This window comes from Acipenser ruthenus, chromosome 4, assembly GCF_902713425.1.
Source record: "Acipenser ruthenus chromosome 4, fAciRut3.2 maternal haplotype, whole genome shotgun sequence".
NCBI classification, from domain to species: Eukaryota; Metazoa; Chordata; class Actinopteri; order Acipenseriformes; family Acipenseridae; genus Acipenser; species Acipenser ruthenus.
The window spans coordinates 46,970,074-46,997,197 of NC_081192.1; the positions used below are offsets into that span (position 1 = coordinate 46,970,074).

At 37.5% G+C, this 27,124-nt stretch overlaps 1 long non-coding RNA gene across 1 annotated transcript; it reads right to left on the minus strand.

Moving 5' to 3' along the window:
- Nucleotides 1-20,689: 20,689 nt before the first annotated feature.
- On the minus strand, nucleotides 20,690-26,275 carry LOC117966695 (uncharacterized). Its single transcript, XR_004661757.2, has 3 exons — nucleotides 26,117-26,275; nucleotides 23,032-23,092; nucleotides 20,690-21,583 (listed from the first exon to the last, which is right to left on the minus strand). It is a non-coding gene; the product is annotated as an uncharacterized LOC117966695 (long non-coding RNA).
- Nucleotides 26,276-27,124: the final 849 nt, after the last annotated feature.

The window sequence follows — 27,124 nt, forward strand, 5'->3', positions numbered from 1 at the left end:
GGTCCTTTGTGTGTGTGTGACTGTGTGTTTGTGCGTGTGTGAGGTGAGGATGTTAATTGTTTCATGTGCTGTGAAAGGACAGGGCATACATCTTATACTGCCTCTGAGGTTTTTTCCCAAACTAGAAAATTGTCAACTGTAAAAGAGTAAAATATAAATCTGAGGCTAATAATGTTGGTTGTTTCTATTCATAACGAACCCTGTTATACCCCTTCACAACTTACTTGCCTATAGTAATGCCTGTTTTACGGTATATTACTGTTGCCCCAATACATGGAAATGACCTGGGATCCCAAAGTTTTATTGCAGTTCCATGTTGTTGGTAGGTACTATTAGCATGTTTACATATTTTGTTTACTAAACTGATTCATTTGAGTGGAGCAGTGTGGGGTAGTGGTTAGGACTCTTGACTGGAGGGTCGTGGGTTCAATCCCAGGTGGGGGACACTACTGCTGTACCCTTGAGCAAGGTACTTTACCTAGATTGCTCCAGTAAAAACCCAACTGTATAAATGGGTAATTGTAAGTAAAAATAATGTGTAAAAAATAAAATAATTGTATGTAAAAATAATGTGATATCTTGTAACAATTGTAAGTCGCCCTGGATAAAGGTGTCTGCTAAGAAATATATAATAATAATAATTATGATTTAGAGGTATTGTTTTAGTGTGTAAAAACATAATGTTTTATTGTTAAAAATCCCCTTCCATGCTACAACTAATGCAGAATGCGACTGTCTCCAGATTGATTAATGTATTACTAATCTGGAGAAGGTCACATGTATATAAACCCTCATCTTTAGCTGTTCGTCGTTAGAGAGAGAGAGAGAGAGAGAGAGAGAGAGAGAGAGAGAGAGAGAGAGAGAGAGAGATGAATAAATCATAAATCGGGTAAACAGGTTGTGGGGGCGGAGGGAGTGAGAGTGTTTAATGCTTCAGTGTATGATACTCCTTGAAGCATGGATCAACGCACAGAGTTTGGCGCCGCCTCTTAACTATCACTTGATGTTGATGGTAAATATTCTTCGCTTTTGTCTTCACTGACACACTTGCTGACATCCGATTCAGTGGGAGAATTGTATGTATTAAAATTTAAATCGGAATCTGAATTCAGTATTATTACTAATACTTCTTTCTCACAGCGATTTCCGGCGGTTTACAAACACTGTTGACATTTTTGTGACTGGGTTTATTATATGTAATTCAGTCAATATCTGGCAGAGGGCGCAAGAGACCAATAAAAGGTGTTACAGAAACCTAGTGTTACAATATTATGTGATCAGGAGTTTTGTAGACTCAGTAATTAAAGTGTAAAGTTGTAGAACTTACCGAAACGTTCATACTCCCTGGGAACCAGAGAGCAGCGAATGTACCAGTACGTTCATACTACTCAAAGGGTTAAATATTGCCATCAGTGCTTTCATACCCTGCAGTACTGACTATCTCTGTCCATTCTCTTCCGGGTCTGACATCACCACAAATCTGTGATGTGTGTCAGTGGTGTTATTTCAGCTTCTTGGCCAAGTGAGGGTGCTGAGTCGACCAGAAGAAACGTGCAGTATAATAAGCTACTACTGTAGTATTGGTATAGTCAGGTATAGTGTTGGCACAGGTACCTTACATAGAATGATATGTTATGCAACATAAACAATGTTAGGCTATGTGAGTCATCTAGACAGAAAACTCACACAGAATTATGAATCTATTAACCAATGGGTATACACATTTGTGACAGGGTACCGTCACTGTGCAGGCTGCCTACTGGCAGGAAATAGACCCAGAGACAGAAAGCTGCAGTTTTAAAGTTGCAGTCAGGCTGGGCATTCACCTTCACTGACCATGTTCTCCAAAACACTACATAAATCACAGCACAAACACTCCCACATTCCCCCACTCCTTCACTCCTCCACTCTCCACTCCCCACTCCCAAACTCCACCACCAGACAAAGGATTTCTCCTTCTTTATATATATGTGGCCACTCTTATGATTAGCACCAATGACCTAATTGGGGAATAGCCACACCTGTGATTGCTGGCAGGGATAGATTTAACCCCATCCCTGTCAACCTCACATTCCCACATACACTATTTACAGCAGCAGGGCTTCTGCCCTACTTTACATCATGGCCATTAAATACATTTTCATATAACTTTGAACTGCTGTTGTTCACCTAAATAAATACAGTAAATATGCTTGTGTCAAAACAGCTATTTTGGAAACAAAATGTCAATTTAACTTTCAATGTCTGGGTGACAGCATCAGAAACATATTCTAAAGAGAGGCCAGTCAAAAGAGGTAGTAATGTGTTCATCATCAGAACTTTAGGGCCACCCAAAACAGCACCACTGCCCAGGGCACCACCCAACAAACAAACCAGCATACAGCATAGGGGCAGGATTTTCAAAAAAACAGTGTTATTGTATCAGAGTTGTGGTATAGTAATGAAAGCTTTAGTTGGAAGTGAGTTTCAAACAAAATGCTTTGAAATTGAGTCGATGAGGTTGTTAATGAACGCATTTCTCGTTAAAAAGCTTAATTGTTGCAGGCCATGTACATCCCTTCCTGTCTCAACAACTAGATAAGGAGAACTCATTAATCAAAATGCATGTTAATGAGCAAGAAAAATGAATGGAAGCATAATTCGCTGTTATGGAAACTACTAGCTTACAGAGAGACGGCTCTCCCACCAGTGAGCAGACACCAAATGGAAATAAAAAATAATTGGAATATCTATTTTGTGTATAATTTGTAAACTTCATTTAAAATTGTGCATTTTGTCATCCAGAACGTACATTTATTTAAAACACTTCACATATAAAATGCTGGTTTACGATTACCTGTGTGTGGGTAAAAATCGGATGGCACGGATTAAAAAAACAAATAAATAAATAATAATAATTAAACCCCATTAGTCATTTCCCCTCATTTGGGGGGATATTTTGCCACAGTTTACTGTTTAGTGTGCATTTTGAAATCTTTTTTTGGTTAAAATGAAAACAATACCGTAAGCCATCTATGTATATTGGTTGGAATTTATTTTCTTATGTTGACATCTAATTTTGTATGTATTTTATTTTTAGCATGTACTATTGTAGGCTGTAAATAAATACGTTTGAAGTACCATTTGTATTTGTAGTTGTTAGTTATATTATACATTTATAAGATGTATATAACGCTTCATTATATATTTATTAAGCTTTTAAAATTACAATAGAACTCCTGGCCTAACCCAATACACAAAACACAATTTTGTTAATAAATAAACTCAACATGATTAGAAGTAGTCAAACACTTACAGTATTATAAGAACATTTTATATGTAAACAAATGTGTCAGGGTGAAAGGGTACATTGTACATAAAGTGTGGGGGGAGTCTGACAACATTACAAAATACATTTAGGCAAATTCCATGTCAATGATCTCGATCACATTCCTAGTGGATCTGTGTGTCCTTGTACACCTGTTCTTCATTCTTGTGTGGATTAGACACAGGTGTTAAAATTCAAGGACACATTGCAAATCCACAATCACCTAAGGAAACTTTATTGTAATATCTAATATGCTGTTTTCTATACCAATATTTTAGTTTGTTTAATTCAAATAAAATCTACAGTAGATGTCAGCTGTCATATAATGTACGTATGCAGAATTTCAACAGGCTACAGACAGTTGCATTGATAATTTCTTGGTAGTAACTTTACACTGGGTGCAAAGAACGGTATATCATTTTAGCAATACAACAAATTTTCCGTAAGGTTACAAATGGTTAAAATAAATGGGCAGCAGTGTGGAGTAGTGGTTAGAGCTCTGGACTCTTGACTGGGGGGTTGTGGGTTCAATCCCCAGTGGGGGACACTGCTGTTGTACCCTTGAGCAAGGTACTTTACCTAGATTGCTCCAGTAAAAAAAAACCCAACTGTAAAAATGGGTAATTGTATGTAAAATAATGTGCTATCTGTATAATGTGAAATAATGTATAATGTGATATCTTGTAACAATTGTAAGTCGCCCTGGATAAGGGCGTCTGCTAAGAAATAAATAATAATAATAATAATAATAATAATAATAAATGAATACATCTCATTCATAACCACAAGTATAGAAAAGGCTAAAATATTTTCATAACTACAAATATTAAATTATTGAGTTGGTCTGTATGAAATTAACCCTGGTCCTGTACACTCTCTCTCTGCATCATCTGCGTCTCAGCCACTGTCTGTTAAATTTCTGTTTCAAGGTGAGTTATATATCTTTCATTAATTAAAACCTTCCTTTTTCAAGTGCAAATTAACTCCTGATAAATTATGACAATTAATACAGATTTCCTTTTAAATTCTCAGGCAAACAGAAGAAATAGTTGAAAGAAGCACTGCTTGTTAAGATATTACCATTATTTCGTAAATCAACATAATTTTGGAAATCACATTAGCACGATTATTTATTAACGAAAAAGGCATAACGACCACTTGAAAAAGCCAAAATCAATGTGACATACTGATTTGTTTTATTAATCCTGCCCTCTGCATTGTTGAATTTATACTTCAATTTCTTGTAAAATATCAATGGCTTGAGAACTGCAAATTGTGATTAAACATGCAATTGCCATTTCTTATTCAATTATAATTATGATTTAATTATTTTAATTACATTTGCTCTAGGATGTAAGGTCTGAAAAATTATACAAAACAAATCTAAATAAGAAGAATGTTACATTAATTACAATTACACTGATATTTCATGCACATAGCTGCTCTTTAACCTTGAAACTTGTGTCACACTCACAATCCAAATCACTCCTTTACTTCTTGGTATTAAGACACGGCAGCCTGTAAGGTTCCTAAAAACAAAAACAAATGCAGCTGAAGAACAGGCATTATTAAAATGAGAAATCCATTAATATTATCTATGAATTTACATTTAATTTTAGTTTTGGATAGTGCATACTAGGATAATTGTAATGAATCTCCTTCCAGTGGCTGATGAGTTAATAATACTGCCATCAGCATAAGACACGTACTTGCCTCTGGAGTAGAGGGCTGTCTCTTCAGTTAAATGGTAAGACAGCCAAAAGCAATACAGCATGTCTATACAAGGCTAGGAATGTATGGCAAAAGTTTGGTGAAGATTGATGCAAAATGACGGCAGTTAAAAATCATACAGTATACTGTACTGTCCACCATGCTAATGAATGTATAAGCCATTCCAAAAATGTTGCATTTTACTTCAAAATCTCAGACTTATTATTTCCTGTTCTTATTCAAGTGAATCGGTTAGCAGTGCAGTGCTTGATTAGCTGAAGTATTTAGTAAGCTAATGTACACCGTCCACACACAGCAGGAGATTCTTGCAGTCTCACTGATGAGAAATGAACCGCCTGAAGCCGGATTTTAATGGCAACTAATTTTGCAAATGTGATACTTATCTCATCCAACTAATATCTAACTCAACCATGAAGAGACAATAAAGATTAGCTCCTAAAAATGAAGTTCATTAATCTCAGATGCAAAAACAGCATGATTAAAGCTACAAAAATACAGATATGGTTACCATTCTCACAGGCAATGCTAAAATATACTTAACATTAGAATACTGCTGAGAGTTTGTTATTATTCAGTGAAATAAAACTAGCATGAAATTATGTAAATACTAAAACTATATAAACTGTAATGTAACATTTGTAGTATTTGTAATACATTTTTTAATCATTTTAATAGAATGTGATGCATTTGTGTATAGTTAATGTGTGAATTCACAGCTTACAAAATAAATTATATTTCCGCTCTGAATATTTACCTGTTGCCAAAAACAGTATTGCATTACTGGCCCACCACTATGTGCATTACAGAGGTTGTATATTGTGATGACAATTTGAACCTGTCATACATAAAATCAAAACTTCCACATGGGTTTTAAAATAAGCTTATGAAATTGAGCCCATGTTTCTGCCATGTTTGTTTCTGCAGTAGCATGTTTTGAATGACTGCACAGCAGCATACAAAAGGGATGTTTTTCTGTATACTTTAATTGAATCCGCTCTTTAGGTTTACACAGTAGAAGAAAAATAATAATAATAATAATAATAGAAATATCAATACAATAAAATAAACTATAAAGCAAGCCAGTATATTTTTTCAGATTGTTTTTTTGTTATGTGTTTGTTTCCCTTTAGAGAAAACAGGTCTGTTCATGCATTGTCCACAAAGAAATACAGCCATCAAGGCATGCAACTCTGAAGCATCAGTCAGTCCAGTAATCAGGAATTAACCAGACATTGTCCACTCTTGTCACAAGTGGGGCCCTTTATTTGAAACAAGTGCAAAGGAAAATGCAAATTTTCAGAGAGAGAGAGAAAAAAAATCTTTTATAAAACGAGTAAAACAAAGAAACTACTACAATGATTAAGTTTCTTGTTAATTTGTATACCATGACAACCCTCTCAGTACAATGTGACTTTGCACTTGCTTCAATATTTTTCACTGTGCTGTAATGATACGGCCCGACTTGATGGTATAATCCCCAGTAATTACACCAGTTAATAAATGATAATAAACAACGGGACACGTTCAATACAATTGAATACATGGACTATCCATCCCATTTATGTTCAATAGCAAATAAGAGATTTACAGTAGTTAACACATTTTTGTCTAAAGCTTTTTATTATGTTGCAGGCAAACCAAAGCAAAGGCTTCTGCAGTACAGCACTCTTCACTGAGTCTGTGTTAATATTTCAAATTCCCTTTTCCACTGCCTATAAAATGAACATCCATCACATTGAAAAAAAAGTGAATGAACTGAATTCAGTGTGTCCTGATCATACTCATAGCTGAATTGTCCTGATCACGCTCATAACTGAATTCACTGTGTTCTGATCACGCTCATAACTGAATTCACTGTGTCCTGATCATACTCATAACTGAATTCACTGTGTCCTGATCATACTCATAACTGAATTCAGTGGGTTCTGATCACGCTCATAACTGAATTCACAGTGTTCTGATCACGCTCATAACTGAATTCACTGTGTCCTGATCACTCTTATAACTGAATTCATAATAAATGGCTGTGCTAGGAAGTAGAGAGTTAGTGCAGTGTAGGCCACACTTGAAACTGAGAGAATTCATCTCTAAGAATTTAGCTGGTAAAAAAATATATGTAATAATACTAATCCAGGACATTTTGCGTAATCAAATAACTTATTTTCTTTATCTTGTGTAAGAAAAATGAAAGTTGCAATGTTCCATCATAATGTTTTATTTTATACTAACTCCTGGATGAATGTTTACTCCCCTCTTCTATAACTGAGTGTTCATTGCACTCTACCGTACTTCATTAGAATAATGATTTTGTACACTATTACTATTATCCAGTCAGTCTATGTTCCCAGGGTTACTTTCAAATAGTTTGTTACTGTTTCCAGGTCATTTCACCTCAGCACTGTCTTTGGAGTCAAAGCTTATTACTGGCACAGATGAGGAAGCAGCTGGTAGGATTATGACAAAAAGAAATGGCAGGGACATCTAGGAAGTCTACCTGAAAATGCAAACATAGCTTTCTTTAACTTTTTAATGTAATTAGACTGATATTAGATGAACACAGTAATAGCTTCAAAAGAGCTATTGAATTCCTGATACTAACATTTTGAAGGAAGCTACACCATTAGCTGTAATTGGTGGTACACCAGAAACAACAGAGACCCAAATTGTTTTTTGCAATATTCATGCAGCTTCTTTGGCTTTATAATTGTCTGGTGTAACCTGGCCTGCTGCCATTGTTGAAACTGTCCATTCCCAGCCCCAGCCAGACCTCTTCAGTGAGCTTCTTTCACACTGCCTAGTGAACCACATGCCATTACATCTCTACTTTAATAGGAGATAAAACTTGAACCAAGGATCATAAATCACCATAACAAACCTACCTGTCACATACAGTGCTGTAGGCCTTATAGAACGCTAAAACTGGGTATTGTCAGGCTCACTGATGATGTGGCTGTATCTATGCCCTGACAAGTGAAGCATGAATCTGTCAAACCACATAAGATGACTGCAGGCATTCAGTTCAAGGTCGGGGCATTATAAGATCTGTGAAATTGCAGGCAGTGCACATAAGCAAACGTCTGTCACCAGTCAGAGATAAGGCAAACCGATTGCCTTCTGACAAAAAAAAAAGAAAAAAGAACATAACATGGCATAATGTACACATACATCACAAACGAATGACTGGTCTGCGGCAACTCCTTTTTATAATCACTGTGTTCCATCCATTTTAATATTAGACACATGCAGATAGATAGATAGATAGATAGATAGATAGATAGATAGATAGATAGATAGATAGATAGATAGATAGATTAAATATAATGTATGCAAAACATACATTATAATTTGTAATTGTATTATATGTATATTTCTGGTAACGTTTGTATTACTATCATGTTGTAGAAAATGCCATTTGATATCATGTTCATGCTCTGTGTTAGCAGTAAAGTGCTTGTTATATGCTACAAATAATGGTAATTATCTATCTGTAGTTATTCTACAGATTAGTAGTACAAATATTTAATAAATGCACAATGACAATTACTTATACACTACTAACACTGGGGGAGCTGCCTCATAAGAGTATGTAAAGTACCACAAGTATATATATATATATATATATATATATATATATATATATATATATATATATATATATATATATATATATATATATATATAATCATGTGGCTGGGCCTTAATTTAATGATTAATGGTGGAGTAGTGGTTAGGGCTCTGGACTCTTGATCGGAGGGTCGTGGGTTCTATCCTTGGTGGAGGACACTGCTGCTGTACCCTTGAGCAAGGTACTTTACCTAGATTGCTCCAGAAAAAACCCAACTGTATAAATGGGTAAATGTATGTAAAAATACTTAAACTGCAGCTTTCCTTGTCTCAGAGTCTCATTCCTGATGCTATTCTGCCACAGATGTTCAAAAAGAAATAGAATGAGTCCTTGAGTATAACTCCCTGGAATGGCTTTCTGTTTCTTTTTCAAACCACCATATTCTCATAAAATACATTTACCTGGAATGTACTCTCACAAACAGGCCTGTATGAGCTGTAGATTTGATACAACAAGTCTGGGATATTGCACATTAGCCTGAGAACTGAATTCCCTCTTATATATTAAAAAAGCAATAAAGCCCCCAAGACATGTTTTTGCAATGCTATGTTAATTTTGCAGGGCAATCTGTGCAAGATAATTATAATATCTCACTATCCAACACTGGTGAAAACATTTTCCATTAAAGTAAACAAGCTGCTTATTTTTGCCCCCTTCTGAGTAGTCCTAAATGGATTAAGGGATCATTTACATAATTCAGATGGATGAGATTGGGAACGAAATTCTGTAACTCATAACCAGAAGTGCATTGTAGGATTAACTAGAAAGAAACTTAAACAAGCTGTCTTATTTCATTACAAAAGCCATGGTTCATAGTTTTTAATTAGATATTGCAGTTATAGTGGTAAATATTTCTTATTAAAGAGTAGGCGGGGCAGGATAAGTGATGTCATAAAAACCTCAATGCGCCGTAAATCAAGTTTCATGCTTCCTCACTTTCCCTGAAACTGAAAGACCTTTAAGGAAAAAAAGACCTGGTATTTAAATGACACGGAAATCAAAAGATGTAAAGGATATATTCAGATGCAGAAAATTAAATTTGTCTGATATGGATCATAATATGTTAAAAAAAAAAAAATAGTATGTTTGATATCTAGTTAATCTAGAGAATGCATTGCTGTACGAAAATGAGCACTATAAGCATAGTAACAAAACCAGTGCTTACCGATAGACTTCAAGTTAAAGCCTATCATTATTGTACAGATACCGTACACAATTATTAGGTTCCAGGAAGCTGCATGTTTTTTTTTTAATTTTTGTTTAATTGTTTTATAATGCATTGTCTTTGAAATTTCAGCATATTCATAAGCGTAAAATAAAATCAACAAAAAGGGGGACCAAAGATAATGTTGCCAGTGTTAATATGAGGTAAGACCATTGCACTCCTTTTGCAGCTTCTTTTTAAATGAAATATGAATTGAAATAAATACTGTAAAGGAGTGGGAATGTACATAAGAACATAAGAACATAAGAAAGTTTACAAACGAGAGGAGGCCATTTGGCCCATCTTGCTCGTTTGGTTGTTAGTAGCTTATTGATCCCAGAATCTCATCAAGCAGCTTCTTGAAGGATCCCAGGGTGTCAGCTTCAACAACATTACTGGAGAGTTGGTTCCAGACCCTCACAATTCTCTGTGTAAAAAAGTGCCTCCTATTTTCTGTTCTGAATGCCCCTTTATCTAATCTTCATTTGTGACCACTGGTCCTTTCTTTTTTCAGGTTGAAAAAGTCCCCTGGGTCGACATTGTCAATACCTTTTAGAATTTTGAATGCTTGAATCAGATCACCGCATAGTCTTCTTTGTTCAAGACTGAATAGATTAAATTCTTTTAGCCTGTCTGCATATGACATGCCTTTTAAACCCGGGATAATTGTGCTCGCTTTTCTTTGCACTCTTTCTAGAGCAGCAGGTGACCAGAACTGAACACAATATTCTAGATGAGGTCTTACTAATGCATTGTAAAGTTTTAACATTACTTCCCTTGATTTAAATTCAACACTACAGGCGCTGCTCGACTTACGATGCTTCGACTTACGACGCACGGCACTTATTATTATTATTTGTTTATTTAGCAGACGCCTTTATCCAAGGCGACTTACAGAGACTAGGGTGTATGAACTATGCATCAGCTGCAGAATCACTTACAATTACGTCTCACCCGAAAGACGGAGCACAAGGAGGTTAAGTTTGCTCAGGGACACACAATGAGTCAGTGGCTGAGGTGGGATTTAAGAGTCTTTTGCATTATTACCTTGCTTCGACTTTACGATATCGACACAGCATTTATGACACGGTGAAACACGAGCCACGCGTCATGTGCACATGCTCAGTGTCTGAACCGCAGTACCTGTTGTGGTCGCCCTGACTCAGTCACTTAGGGTTTGTTTGTTTTATGCATGTAACTGTTTTTTTTAGAATGTATTTGCTCTTAACAATGCCTGATAAGATCAGTGGACTCAAAACGAAACTTAAGCTATGAACTCTGTCACATGATGTGGGGCTTAACTTCAGGCGATCGTATTTCCGGCTAGGAGTACCGCATACACACACTGAATACGTCATTGGAAAGCTGTGGGAACATGTGCTTCGACTTACAACGCGACTTTCAGGAACCAATTGTGTCGTAAATGCGAGGACTGTCTGCATTTAAATAAAAGCACAATAATGTATGGGTATTGAATGTGATTGTACTGGAATAATATTCAAAAAATGGGAGACAAATAAGACAAACTGCTGCATCTGACAGCATTCTTATTGGTTGTGCATGGAACCTTTGTTCGATTCCACACTGTGTACAGTTCTCTGTGTATGTTGTGGGACCAGGAACCAAGAGCGCATCTGGTGAATGACCTGATTGCTTTTTCCACAGAATATATTTACTTTTTCTTTATTAAAAAAAAACAAAAAAACACATCAGTCATCTGTCTTCTCTCATCTTTATTTAACAGTAGAATGAATTGATACACTCTTCAGCAAATTTAATGTAGCGCTTTTGGAGATCCTGGTTTATAGAGTCACCCTATTTCCTGTCAATGAAGTGGAATGTTACAATTGGAGCAAGCATGACCTATGCTACTTAAACTAAGTTTAAAACTAAACATTAGAAACATGCAAAACTAAAGAAAATACTCATACTAACTAATACAGGAGGCTAACTTTCTGGTTTTCATATGATAGTGTTCATGTATGTTGGCGAGGATGGCTTGTTACAGTAGTGAGTATATAAAGGAATTAATCTAAACAGTGACAGATCTAAAAACTGTCCTCCTTAAATTCTGCATAAATCCCTCTGGAATAATAATATTGTATCCCTTCATAAGTTTTCATAATTATAATGTATTACTGTTTGGCATTTTTAATAAAGTCACCTCATCAGCATACAGTATGTTACCTTTCGGACAGTCTCTGAGAAAACCTTAGTGCTAGCTCTTTAGCTTACATGAATATTGCATTGTAATAACTGTCATGAACCATTGGTAGTTGCACATTTATTACTATGTTATTCCATGGTTATGCATGCCCTATAATCTAAAGTGCTACATAATGATCAAGGTGGAATTTCTAGAACAGTGAGACACTAGAGGTGCATTCAGTTTGTTAAATATTTTCAATAGTTGCAAAGTCACTCTTAAATTGGGTTCCTGTTTTGTCACATGTAATATACTGTAGAACCTTTTAAATAACTACAATAAATAACCAATGTACCAGTAGTTCCCCCAAGATTTTCATTCATAAAGCACTGTAAACACATACATTTTGGCAGTTAGATCCAAACTTGTGTAGCCTATTCTACAGTATGTACATGTTCTAGAACCTGAATCCTTAACATGCATTCTGGTAAATGTGTTGTCAGGACTATAATAGCAGCATTAACAGCACAGCAACAAAGAGTGAGAATAAATAAAAAAAAAAGAAGCAGGAATTGGTGGGGTGTAAAAGATGCAGAGTGATGAATACATATTAATGTGACACGCTCGGTTGCGATGACATGAAGGAACATTAACCCCATATAGGAATAGCAGGGTCCTTTCCATAAATAATATCTTTCGACTGCCCCCCGGATCTCCCACTGCCTCCTCAATGCCTCCTCACTGCCGCTTCACTGCCTCAGAGGTCTTCGTTCACCGCTTCCTACATGCTGTCAGGGGCCTAGCTTTTCATTAAACAAAACTATAATGACATTACAGTGAAGTGTGGCACTGCAGGGCGTTATTCACAGACACTATCACACACACACTCACAGACACTCACACACACACACACACACACACACACGCACATGTACATGTACACACAGACACTCACACACACACACACACACTCTCTCTCACACATACACACACACCTTGCATCGTTATTTTAAGAAATATTTGAGCTCAATTTCAGTACAGTTGTTTTTTTTTGGTTTCACAAGTAAAGCAAGCTGCTTTAGGCTTCTGTTCCATTCCATTGTCATTATAACCCTTTGATGCCTGCGGTATGTTCTTAGCCTGTGTGGCAATATGCCCCGCCCCGTGTGCATTTGTGTTTTATGTTGTATGTTCTGTGTGTTAATGTTGGTGTATTGTAGTTGGCTTCTTGGGATATAAATGGGTGTGTGCAGCACAAGTTATTTAAAATGAATAATTGTATTTAAGCACGGGGATTGCACTTCACTTCACGTGCATTTAAAGTATTTAATATGTGAGCACGAGGTTGCACATAATTAATTCACGTGCTGGGATTCAAGTGAATAATTACTTAGAAATTGAATCCCGGCACAACAGTATATATAGATGCACGTTTCACTCACTCGGGGTTGTGTGTTCGGTGAGTGGAGAACGAGTGTGGAGAAGGAGAAACTAAAAAGTAAAACTAAGGCAAAAGTACATATAAGTTTGTTTGACTCACCGTGTTTGTTTGTCTGTTCATCCACCATTTGTTTAAGTGTTAATCCGTTTTGTTTATCTATTTATTTTGGCCTCAAGTGCCGTGTCCTGTTTTCTGTTTAAAAATTTTTTTGTTTAATAAACGTGCTGAGAGCAGCCATTGCAGCTCAGTTTCACTCCTCACTACTGCCTCTGTGTGATTCTTTTCTGGTCTGACGTCATCACTGCAGCTAGCCTGTCACAGCCTGCCAACATTATCGTATATGAAAATCGAACTTATAGAGGCTAAATCATGTGAACATGTTACATTTTCATAATGTTATTTGTTTACATTGTTGATTTTTTTTTTAAGTAGTGTTCTAAACATGGAACTTGATTTCTATAATTCACTGGCATTTTTTTTTTGTTATTGTCTCAACTCCAAGATGCTAACAATTTGGACAAGTGCTGCAAATATCAAAAGCTTGCATTTTTTCATTTGTATGTGTTTGTGATTGGAAAGAAATAAAAAAACAAATAAAAAAAACAAACAAACAAACATGAATTTGCACATTCCCCCCCCCCCCCCCCCCCCCGCCGAGCATCTAATTGAAAATGCAGACAAGCTAGGCTGACATAGACAATAGTAGCAAGAGATGGACATTTCAGCAGCTGTGTCCTGCAGGTGTTTTCAACCCTCCCTTTCCCCCCTTTCTAATGGAAATTAATTTAGCAGTCATGGGTTTACATTGAGACTTTTTTTACTGTACAATTTGGTATGTATGTTATTACACACAATGACATGTATATACACAATAATTATACATGATAACATCTTATTTTGCATTTCCAGATTATTAAATTCAGAAAACCTGTGGTTTCAGATTATCAATAACTCATTTAGCTATCTGAATGGGTTGGTTACCAGATAAATAAATAAAGAACAGCCTGTGTTTCCCCCCCACACTGATTTAGTATATGTTGTTGAAAACTTAGTTGAAATGTAGTAGTTTAGTTCATTAGGTATTGTGATGGTGTGATTATCATTTTGGGGTCTATTTTAATGATCTCAACAGTGGTGAATCGAAATACTGGCACTCTAACTCACTGGGATTTATTGAACCAGGTATTAATTTACTATATTCAGTAAAAAAATACAGTAAAATGAGGTTTGCTAGGGCAGTGGTACTAAGATCTTCCGCTTTTCAGATCATTTAAAGAGAATCCTTTGACTCCTAAGGAGGCTTGGTGGTCCAGTGGTTACAGAAAGGGGCTTGTTACCAGGAGGTTCTAGGTTAAATCCCAGCTCAACCACAGACTCAGTGTGTGTGATCCTGATCAAGCCATTTAACCTCCTTGTTCTCTGTCCTTCGGATTAGATGTAAAACCGAGGTCCTATTGTAAGTTGTGATGCATAGTTCGCCCCCTAGTCTCTGTAAGTCGCTTTGGATAAAAGTGTCTGCTAAATGACTAAATACTACTACGACTACTATGACTACTACGACTACTACGACTACTATGACTACTACTACTACTAATAATAATAATAATAACAATAATAATAATAATAATAATAATAATAATAATAATAATATTAATAATAATAGGAATTTGTGATACCCTTGTCTAATGAATTCCGTTATGATTCATAATACTCTTCAATTCACCAGGTCTTCACTGTACTTTAAACTAGACAGATTGGGCCATCACTGTGTCAATACTTCACTGTTTCAACTTAATATAAGCAGAATTATGCATCCCCCCCCCCCAAAAAAAAAAAAACTCACTTCACACAACTCTTTTGAAGATTGATAGTAATGCAGTACATGGTTTATTATAATTGTTCTCTGTAAGAGAAAGATGATCACATTCATTAGTTAAAAATATTTGCACCATAATGATTGGAAGGTCAAACACAAGATAATTATGTTTTTTTTTTTTATTAGCCTATAGTGAAGCCAAATAAAGACACAATATATATATATAGGAGCTGCTATATTGGAATGCCTTGTGGTGGTGCTGTATGACCTTGCTGAGCATCCCCTGCACCACGGATCAGTGCACAGCTATTCACGTTCAGCCAGGCACGAGGGAGGTAGTGCGGCGACAGAGAGGAGATGCAGGCGCCTGAAAGCAAGTTAGTAGCGAGGCTAAGTGTTGTTTCAAAGCTTCCTGAGAGGAGCTCTCTGACCCCGCAGTATGATAAAGAGTAAAGTGTGAGTAAAAGCAGACAAATGCCAAATAACCAGGCTCTTGGTTAAGAGAGGTTAACTTAAGAGCAGCTGCTTAAGTCCTTTTTCTCAGGGATGAAAATACTGTACCAACAAGCTGGCGACAAAAGCAGTGCAGATAATTGTCCTATCCATGTAACTCTTCAAACAGCAATTCAGAGAAAAGAGCTCTATTGACATTTAACCTGAAACCTGTTGTTTCAGTGAGCCAACACCAGCAAGAACACATAATATCAGAACTTATTTTTATTGAACAGTAGAGATGGCATGGGACAGTCCATTATTTTTAAAACAATCCTTTATTTTGAACCCAGTAAAACCCAAGTGAAGTGATTTGACTCGGTAGTGCACCTGCTTTTTTATGGGGTTAACACTACCTTCCCCTGAATGAGTTAACTTTGACAGCAATTTTTTGAGGTATGTGGCTGGGTGGAAGCCCAGCCAGTGTTAATAGTGTAGGTTGTGTTTTTTATTTAAGTTTGGTATATTTGGTATATTTTATTTTAATACATGGTATAAAAGCAAGAAAAATCCTTTGTTTGGAAAGATAATTCAGTGAAGTCCATTGCCCATCCTGAATATCAATGGTGTGCGTATTTAAAGAATATGTATTGTTTTGTTTGAACCTTTTATTTTGGCCCCTGTGCCTTTATTTCTTTGAATGAATGTGCGCAACAGCGCTTTAAAACTGCAGCTTCTGACTGGGTTTGCTTTCCTGCCGCTCACCAGCCTTGACCGCAACTCTACCCTTCTATAAGGCACTTCAAAGAAAAGCTAGAAAATACCACTGGGGTACCATTATTATTTTATAATGATATAATGTTACAAAAGCCAAACAGCTGCTATACAGAACTAAAAGAATGATGAAGACTATTTTAAGTTTAAAGATAACAGAGAATCTCAAAACTTTTGTTTATCTAGCATGACCAAGTACTGCATTATTGAGTCAGGTAGATAGATCCAAGATCATACATCTGCAATCAACTGTTGTCTCATCCAGTGGCATAACTTTGGTTTCTGTAGCTGGGGCATGCATGAAGATGATACTATCTGAAATAATAAAATATGTTACAAACAAGTATAACATTGCATCCCTTCTATGTCTAATTAAAAGATCCATGATTTCCATTACATGAGAGTAGATGTTAAAACTTCATGCTGATTTGAACTCGGCTCGTCCAGAGCACAGGAAGTATCTCCGCTTCACCTTTCAGGGAAGCGTTTACGAGTTCTCCGTGCTGCAGTTCGGCCTCTCATTAGCTTACGTTTTCAAAGTGTGTTGACGCTATCCTGGCCCTCTTGCGGTTGCAGGGGATCAGAGTAATGAGCTATCTCTACGACTGGTTGATTTGTTCCCAGTCGTGAGAGGGCGCAATGGCCCATGCTGCGATTGTGACAGAGCATCTGGTGAGGCTGGGCCTCACCATCAACGATGCAAAGAGTTGGCTTACACCGGTGCAGTGCACGACATACTTGGGGCTCTGGCTGGACTCCAGTAGGATGGGCGCATACCTGTCGGATGACAGAGTAGCAGCTATTAGAGGTCGCCTCTCCCTGTTTTGACAGGGATCAGAGGTTACCTTGGTGTTGTGCCAAAAACTATTGGGTCTGATGGCAGCAGCTGTATCTACCATCGAGCTGGGTTCAATTCGCTGCACCTGCTGCAAGCGTGGCTCAGTACCTTTCACTTGCATCCGAAGCATGACAGACACCGTCGGCTGACAGTGTCTCACTCGTGCTTGGCAGCCCTGCGCTGGTGGAATCATGAAGTGGTGATGACAGATGCCTCTAACTGGGTTGGGGGGTGGTCTGGGAAGGCAGATGAGTCCGCGGCACCTGGTCGGACCGTTGGACGTCCCTGCACATAAACGTGCTGGAGGTGCAGGCTGCTTTACTTGCCCTCCAGCACTTCCTACCAGTGCTGCAAGGAACAAATGTGTTGGTCCGGATGGACAACACAGCAGTGGTGGCATATTTCAACCACCAGGGTGGCCTATGGTCCCCCTAGTTGCATCGCATTGCCTTCAGGCATTTGACGTGGCCTCAAAGGAACCTGCTGTCCCTACAGGCGACACATTTTCCTGGAGTGGTGAACTGGGCAGCGGATCTCCTTTTGATGGAGGGTGCGCATCTGTCAGAGTGGCGGCTCCACCCTCAGGTGGTGGAGCACATTTGGGAACGATTCAGGAAGGCGCAGGTCGATCTCTTCATCTCGGCAGAGATGACACACTGCCCCCTGTGGTACTCCCTCCACCGCTTAGGCGGTCCACTTGGCGTCAATGCCCTAGCCCGCGAGTGGCCCAGAACGCTCCTCTACGCATTCCCGCCGATACCGTTGCTCCCGGCCTTTCTAGAAAAGGTCCGGTTAGAGAAGGCGACAGTTCTAGTGGCCCCCAGGTGGCCCAGGAGAATCTGGTTCCCGACCCTGTGCCAGCTCTTACAAGGCCATACCTGGGAGATCCCATTTCGCCTGGATCTCCTCAGTCAGACGAGAGGCACTCTCTGGTATCCCCAATTATGGTCTGGCCCCTGAATGGGACCGCTGGTCAGTCCTAGGGTTATCGGACGTGGTTGTGGGCATGTTGCAGAACACTAGGGCAGACTCCACTAGGTCGTTATACACCGACAAGTGGAGATATTTTCAGAACTGGTGTTTGACTAAGGGTCATGACCCAGTATCTTGCACGATGCCAGTTGTCTTGCAGTTTCTGCAAGAACTGTTTGATGCTGGTAGGTCACCTTCTACATTGAAGGTGTATTTAGCAACTATTTCTGCGTACCATGCCCCCGTAACTTGGTATCTCCGGATGCGCATTTCTTGGCAACCCGGCTTCTTAAAGGTGCTCGGCAGTTACGCCCTCCCAGGAGGGTCGTTCTCCCCGAATGGAGCCTTCTTTTAGCCCATACACTCCATGGAGTTGAAGTATCTGTCTATGAAGACAGCCTTCATCTTGGCTATCACCTCCGCAAAGCGGGTCAGTGAGCTACAGGCGCGTATGATAGTGCCAGCATGCTCCCACCTGGGAGGGTAGTTGCGCATTCTACAATAGGGTTGGCTACATCTTGGGCCCTCTTCAGAGGGGCCTCGCTGTCTGATATCTGTAATGCGGCTAGCTGGGCTACGGCGCATACTTTCTCCAGGTTCTATCACCTTAACGTGATAGATCCCTCCTTGCGAGGGTCCTTGGGGTTGCACACTCGCACCGTTAACATTAGGTTATGCGGTTCTGATACATCCATCATATGCTTCTGGTATACTTTCCCATAAGTAATGTTTTGGTGGTCGTCTTCAAATTGAAAGGGAACGTAAGGTTCCCTGAAAGAGAAGTTGACCACCAACCAGCGAGGTCGCATCGATCGTCCTCACGGGTTCGATGCAAAAAGAGAAATGTCTTCCGTGGGAAGACAGGTTTAATCCCTCGGTAGGCGGGACCGAGGACGTCACCCCAGGAAGGGGCCTATCGGCAGCTCTTATATAAGGAGCTCAGTAAATACCTACCAATAGGCAGGGATATCCCATAAGTAATGATTTGGTGGCCAGGAAGATTCCATGTATACTGGATACTGGGTCTCAAGTAGCTTTGTTCAGCCAAAATTCAGCAGAAGTGTTTAGGAGATTGACCAATCCAGGACACCACGGAGATTGAAGTGGTTCCTTTTAGAATCTAGAAAAAGTGTATATTCATATTTGATTCTACATTGCAAAATGCATGCAATCACTAAGACATGATTCAACTTATTTCAAGGTTAAAAATATAAATAACGTCAAAATTAAGAAATATTCCAAAATGACATGAATTAAAAGGATTTTAAAACATTCAGGCTGACATTATGTGAGAAATATATTCTCAAATTGATCAGGTTTATTTCAATATTATTGTGCTTGAAAATATACTCCATAATAAAAAAAAAATGTCTGAGAAGATTATAGGTTAAGTATTTCTCATAATCGGCTGTACTATGTTTATACAAGGGAGTAAATGGCCTTCCATACTTCTATACTGTGTTCCAGAGACATACAATTTTGTTCAGAAACTTGCATGATACTCAGATGGAAATGTCCTGAAAATAAATCATTTTGTGAGATTTGTGTATGTTTTTGCCTTTTTTATGACCTTATTATTCCATTGTGCAAATAAATACATATTCAGATACAGCTTCTACAACAGAGGGAAGCTCTTAAATAAGGATTCAGCACATACTCAAAGAAAAGCAGAATGAAACAGGATTGCAATAGTATGTGCTGTTATAAACCCTCTATTTACTACAATAGAGAAGCATGTTTACAAGACACAACAATTTGTACTACTGAATGGTATAAATTGACATTGCCAGCAGTGAAAGGGCTATACTTTCAAATAATTTTCTTTTGAGATTGCAATTAGCAGAAAAAAAAAAAAAAATCTGTCTGTGAAGCTTTCGTTCTGACCCGGTATCCTGTCTAAATCATAACAATTATATTTCTGTTTTTTCATAAATTTAATCACATTTCATATGCTGATTTAAATTTGACATGCTCACCCTCTCAGTGTAGTTTTAATCCAAATCTAATTACTAATTACATGGTCTGAAGTTGATTGAAACAATCCTTCCAGTGAAGACCAATTTACACACTGATGTCAAACAGCTTTTATCAGCAGCAAACGGGACTTCTCCAGACAACATGCTTTTTATATTAAATAAAAGCATGGCTTTTAAATGTGCATTCAATAAAAGTATTGGGTGTTATTTCACTGTTCCTTGAAATAAAGTAAACTCATTCTATTTACTTTATATACTGTATACAGTGGTTGTGTGCAGGTAAAGAAACTGGTGTGTGCACAAGGCTGACAAATGCATTCTTTGAGTTGTACAGAAGGCTAGTAAAACATGTCACATGTTTATATCATTTTTTTAATATATATCTTTGAAACAAAACTGCAAAAAACAAAACAAAAGAGCATCACATTTTTGCCAACATTCCAGTAACCATTATGTACAGATATTACAGTAAATGTTTAATCATTCAAGCGTGTTATAAATTCTCTATACACATTAATATTTAAGTATCTTCCTATAGAAATTTAAGTAATGTAGTACTGGTTGAAATGAAGTCATCAACGGGCCACAAAAAGTCTTACTTCAGCATATAAAGTCTGTCAACAATGTTTTTATCTCTGCATAGTAAATTAAAAATATGTGTCACTGACATTCTGTTCCCAGGATATTTGGACTGGGTGGTGGGAGCTTTCCCATATAAAATCAGATAAATAATAACATTTCTTAGTATGTCAAAGTTAGTGACAGCGATGAACATGAAATGAGGAAATCAGTGATGCGTACATCAATGCAAATGGGATATTTGCATTAATATCTCAATAATTGATGGTAATTGAAATGTAATTACATACAATGACCCTAGCATTCATTCATCACAAATAGGAACCCATAATGCTTAGGTTCCATCTGAACTGCTGAATTACTTTTGTAATGTTTTCAGTGTTATCATTTGATAAGTGCAGTGCTAACATGCATACCATATATAGGCCAGCACCACTTTTAAATTGCTCAAATTCCTTTTTCATTCTACAACCATGTGATTCCTGGGGATTCCAGAGGGAGCGTTGCATTGGCTCTGGCGCACCAGCAGATTAGGGAGGCAAAACCTGCAGGGACTGTTTCTCCTCTTCACACTAGATCAGACCCTGCCAGCCAGGCCCTAGTGAGCTCAGGTACACCTGCATGGCTGGCCTTTGTCCTCCATATGCCAGTAGCTTTGACATCCGCTCTCCAATTCCTGGGTGTAAAAGAGGAAACTGGCTTGGTCATGAGATCGGAGGACTGAATTTTCAGTTCTCCTGAGCTGTGTGAGGAATAATTGGGACATATTAAATTAGGGAGAAAATCAGGGGTAAAATAATAGTGCACTCTAAGCAAAAAAATAAATAGGGTTGTGCTTGCATATGTACTCCACACCCAAAACACTTCTGAGTTAGGTCAAGTACATTTTTTAAAGTAATCAAAAACTAGTGCTAATTGGGTACTTTTAAACCAGCCAATGTGTTTCCATGGCTGAATTCAGACTATGAGCCAAATGCCTAAACCCTTTGTGGAAATGTGCAGAAAAAGAACATGTGTTAGATATGTGTGTGTGTTTAGCCTTTTCTTATGATCCCATTACAGGAAAAAAAATATATACATAGTAAATTTCACCTTAGGACAAATTAAAGTTAGGCATATAACATCTCTTCATTACACTAATTAGTCCTTTGTTTGACTACTCTGTGAGGTCGACAGGGTGTAATAAAGAATATACCAGCACGGACAGGGTATGCCGAACATGGCACATACTGTATTTCCATAAAGCATTAACTTTATTACAGGTTTGAAATAACAATAACATGTAAATTACAGCACTTCCAAATTAACAGCGCTGACGAAATGAGAAAATGCCTTGTTAATGTAACACACTGAATTGTACTACTTATATTCAAACCCAAGACTTACATAATTTCCAGAATTAACTTAATAGGATCTTGTGACGGGGTACAACCCGCCCCTGTGTGTATTTTGTTTATTTTGTATTGTCAATTGTTGTTTTACGATTTGTATGTATGTATGTATTGGTGCACGAGGTGTGGTTTTATTAGTATTTAAAATGTATTGTAACGATCCTGCTGGACTCTGTGTTCGTTTTGCTCTTCATTTGTCATGTCTTGTTTCATATTGCATTTATTGTACGGGAATGGGGCACAGAAGAAAGAAGATAGCAGTGAGTGAGGGAGCAGTTGTATTATTTTTGGTGTGAACCCTGGCCCCATACAGGGATTTGCTGTTATTTAATTTAGTTCAGTTAATAAAACAGCAAGTTTGGAATCCCATCTGGTCTCCCCGAGTCCTGTTTCACTCGCAGATGCGACGAGAGCGTTACAGTATGTATGTATTTGTGCACAGGTGTTTTAGGTGGGCAGGGAAGGATTGATTGCATTCCCTGCCAAAGTAGTTCATGTGCAGACTGTGCCTGGGCCCAATTGAATGATTAACAAGCAATCGAGCCCAGGCACAGATGCATAAAAGAGGCATGGATCGCTCACTTGGGGTTGGGTGGTCAGAGGTGGAATGTAAGAACTGCTAAATAGAAAATAGTAAACAATTGCTACTTGTGCTGGCTATACACCAGCACATTACCTGTTATAAGATTATTGTCTGTATGTTTTAGACACCGTGCTGTTTTGTTTTTATAGCGTGTTTTCGTTTCTGTTTTGTACAAAGCATTTATTTACAATAAATACGTGGAGCAGCGCTTCATACCTTACAAAGCTGTGTCCCTCTTCCTGGTTAGATGTCACCACAAGTCTTCCTGTTCACAGATCTGTATAGGGTTAATTGGACGACTTATACTGTAAAGTATACATTTCTAGATACATTACACAGTTAAGCACTTATCCTAAGGAGCGTTTGAAGTTTGGGATTTTATTCATGATTTATGTTAATGTGAAAAATGATCTAGCTGCAACTCTTTCAGTAACAACATTCCTTTTTCAAACATAAACAGAAATGCAGCCAAAGCATTTTCACCATCTGGCCCATGGTGTGAAATGACAGAAGTACCATGTCCGTTTTCTTTTTTTAAAGCATAATAATGATATTCAGTAAGAGTATTAAATGAAACATCTGCATCTCTAAAATGAATGCACAAACCTCAAATCTTGAAACGGCTGGAGTATGTCAGTTATGTGTCAAGTGACAGCTGTAATTTTTTGGCATGGCGACAGTGTACGTGTGTGTGTGTGTGTATGTATGTTTGGATATATTTGCATACTGTACTGCACATGTTTCATGCAAAGGACCCCCACAGTGCAAGTTATATTTGCAGCTTTTTACATCTACATAATAGGCTATGTATGGATCACTACAGTAATAAAATAAAAACAGAATATACTTACCCTTTCAACAACTATCCTTTTTAATAAATTACTATTATATATTTACAATAATAGAACATATACAAGGTATATAATGGATGTGGTTACAATTCCCTTCAATGTCTTTTCTTCATAAGGTTGCCTATGGGTGAGTGGCAAATGCAGCTAGCCAGTAGACCACCTGGGTCAAAAGTCAGTTGTATTTTCTAAATCATGACAACAAAAGTTGTGTTATTTTCTTATGTGTTACTCAATTAGAAATGATTACTGAATGTAATTATTTTGTAGACCCGAATTACTGTAACTGTAGGCACAAGCCCAAGCTGAACCATTGCATTGCTGTTGTAATGCCTCTTCAGTGCTGTCATTTGGAAAGTGCAGTGCATATCATATATGTCAGGACGGCTCAATTGCCTTTTTTATTCAGTAAGCATGTCATAGGCAGTCAGTACATTTTACTAGTTTATTTTAGTATTGCTTCATAACCTATAATCATGCCATGCTAACCTGGTATAAAAATGCTGACAATACTAAGCATGTATCTAGCTGAAAATTCAATATGAATGTTGTGCTTGATACAGCAGCTCAAAACACCACAGGCTCCACATCATCCATATGCATTGTTTTAGAAAGTATTCACCCACAACTTCAAACACATAAGTTTAAAAAAGAAAAGTCTAAAAAAGCTAAAGAAACACAAGTTATGAGCAAAACAAAAGCTGCATCCCAAAGAAACTCATTATTGTTTAATCATCATTGTATAACTTCTTCATGCTGGTTGTTATTGACCTGGTGCTGGTTTTTGGAGTACAAGTGCTTCATCATGGGGCTTGACCATGACCTCTGCAGAGACTTTGATACTGACCTTGTGAGTATGAACATGAATAATAAGAGACACCAGAAGCTGGAACTGAGCACAGACATCAACATGAAAGAGGGAACTGTACAATGAAAACCTCTAGACTTGGAGATAAACAGGGGGATTCAGTTCTTACACTCAGAGGATGAGTCAAGGAGTTTTGATTTCCAGAATAAATCCAAACAAAAGTAACAGATGCTTGTGCAACTGTTACAGGCTTGGCTGTGCCAGCATAAAAATAAATTGCAGAACCATTTGATGAACAAACCTGGATTTTATTTCGGGCTTCTTGCACAAGATGAGTATCAATGTGTGGATTGGCATCCTCTTGTTGTATTACAGCAAAACAATTTATGGCTGCACGAAATCCGATGTATTTTTTACTTATATCATTTTCATTTTAATTTACAGTTACCGCCATTTTTTTTCTGAATTGAGAATGTCCAATTATGTTTCATCACTACTGTAACTCCCAATTTGTAGGTCTTGTAGTTTAAACCCTAGAAGCCACATAAACCCTAGATGGAATTATTTTCCTGTAACTCACTGAAGCTCTCTATTATTCTCTCTCTCTCTCTCTCTCTCTCTCTCTCTCTATCTCTCTCAACTTCTGACTGTTTCCTGCCACCTGCAATAGCCACTTGATTACGATACATTACACAGATGTATCAGAGATTTGTGTGGATTCAGTTAATAAACTCATAAACATCTAAAGAACTGAATTGCCAAAACAAACATTTGACTTTACCCCACTGGCTACTATATAAAGGTATATAGATTTCTTACAAAAGTCACTAATAACACCCCATTAAAAAAATGTGATTACAAATGTTTAAGGCTCTTGTATTCCTGGGTTGATTCCAACAATATGTGAAGTAAATCTGTCTGACATTTTATGTTTTACAGCATTCAATGAGAATGTATTGCTTCAGGAAATTACTATATACAATGTATGCTACAAGAATTTCCAAATGGTAACCTAAAAACATAGCAGCAGACCCTTTTTTTTCTTTTTTTTTTTGCCAAACAATAAAAATGCAACAGTTACGCTACTTAAACCATGGGCAGCAGTGTGGAGTAGTGGTTAGGACTCTGGACTCTTGACCGGAGGGTTGTGGGTTCAATCCCCAGTGGGGGACACTGCTGTTGTACCCTTGAGCAAGGTACTTTACCTAGATTGCTTCAGTAAAAACCTAACTGTATAAATGGGTAATTGTATGTAAAAATAATGTGATATCTTGTAACAATTGTAAGTCGCCCTGGATAAGGGCGTCTGCTAAGAAATAAATAATAATAATAATAATAAACCAAAGTAGAATTGTGTATTTGAAAATGTTTATTAGGGTAATATTGACATACATCTAGCAGTAATGATCTATGCCTTGCCCATGTTTCTTTAACATTAATAAATATGGTACCATCTGGATTATCAGTATTGAAACTTTAGCAGCACATAAGGTAATCACATTTATTGACATACACCACCACTGAATATAGTGGCCATATTAAGCAATACACATTATTGTGGGTAACCTATACCTTCTATGAAAACATAACTAAAATCAAATAGATTCTACAGTTCCATTTTAAATCAAATTAGAACTCCACAAACCTCTGTTGTACAATGCCAATCTCTCCATAAGGTCAATGTTAATTCCCAACTCAGATCTCATTAGATTTTTTGCAGGGATAGTTTTACAGTTTTGCATCCATCATGGCACCTTCTGAAGGAATCTTGCAGACTGCCTGTGTGATTGTGTGTGGTTGTGTGTGTGTGTCTAAATCATAATGAAGGATATAGGCTTGATACAAATAGCTTCAGTTAAAAAGTGAACATGCCAACATAAACATCTGGGCAGATGTTCCCAAAGTGTAGAGACATGTTCACTGAACACATCCACACCTGTGTAAACAAGTACTTTATTTTCCGAGAAATACTCCTGCAGCTGCAAAAGCTGACAAGCAGCCACCATGGTAAAAAGCAACTGATTTATTTAAACCATTTGAAACACAGTAATAGTTAGAGTTGTACCACTCCATATATTATAACAATAGCTTACCCTTTATACTGCAAGCACTAACAAAAAGGTTTTCAAAAGCATATAAGCATGGATGTATAACTGGAGGACTCGCATTTTAAGTTATGTTAAAGCATGGGGATATACTGAAAAACGAAACAACACACTAATTATAAACCAGTAGCTTTATTTAAGGTTAAGCATGGACTGGGTTGAAACCAGACTAGTTTTCAAGGGCCCATGCTGTTTTCATTAAGTAGCAAGCTAATTTATTTAATGAAATGAAAGCATGGAAGTTTAATTAAAAATTCTAAAAAAAGTCTGCATAACAAAATCCCACTGGATTTAAAACATAGACATGATGTAGCTATAACTAATTTCTAATTAATTTTTGATTATATTGGCTGGAAGACCAGGGTACACTTACTTTCCATAAAACCGTAATACCTTGGGTCTAGAATTTTAAAAGCAACTTAGAGTGACTGGACATTATGCAGATCTCCTTCCCTGTTACGTGCCTGCCAAGTAACACTGGGAGATTGTATTCCCAGTCTCAACATAAAGTCACAAGGGAAAAAAAAGTGAAACTGTTTGGTTTACTG